Genomic DNA, 235 nt, shown 5'->3' with positions numbered 1-235 from the left:
ATATCTTCTTTACAGCACACAGTGGAATTTAAAATATGATTTATAAGGAGGTGGAAGAGGAAAGTAAATTTTTTTCAATATATATTCTTTTTTTCAACTTCTGATTTTCTTATAAGGAAGAAGTCTTCTTTAAAAACAAACTTATCTTCTTGTTATTTTAGTAAATATCGGCATCAAAGGGAAATCGGAGGCTGGTGAATAGAAATACGAGGTATATTAACCTTTTTTTGTGTGC

Source organism: Penaeus monodon, chromosome 19 (genome assembly GCF_015228065.2).
Source record: "Penaeus monodon isolate SGIC_2016 chromosome 19, NSTDA_Pmon_1, whole genome shotgun sequence".
NCBI classification, from domain to species: domain Eukaryota; kingdom Metazoa; phylum Arthropoda; class Malacostraca; order Decapoda; family Penaeidae; genus Penaeus; species Penaeus monodon.
This window is presented reverse-complemented; position numbering follows the sequence as displayed.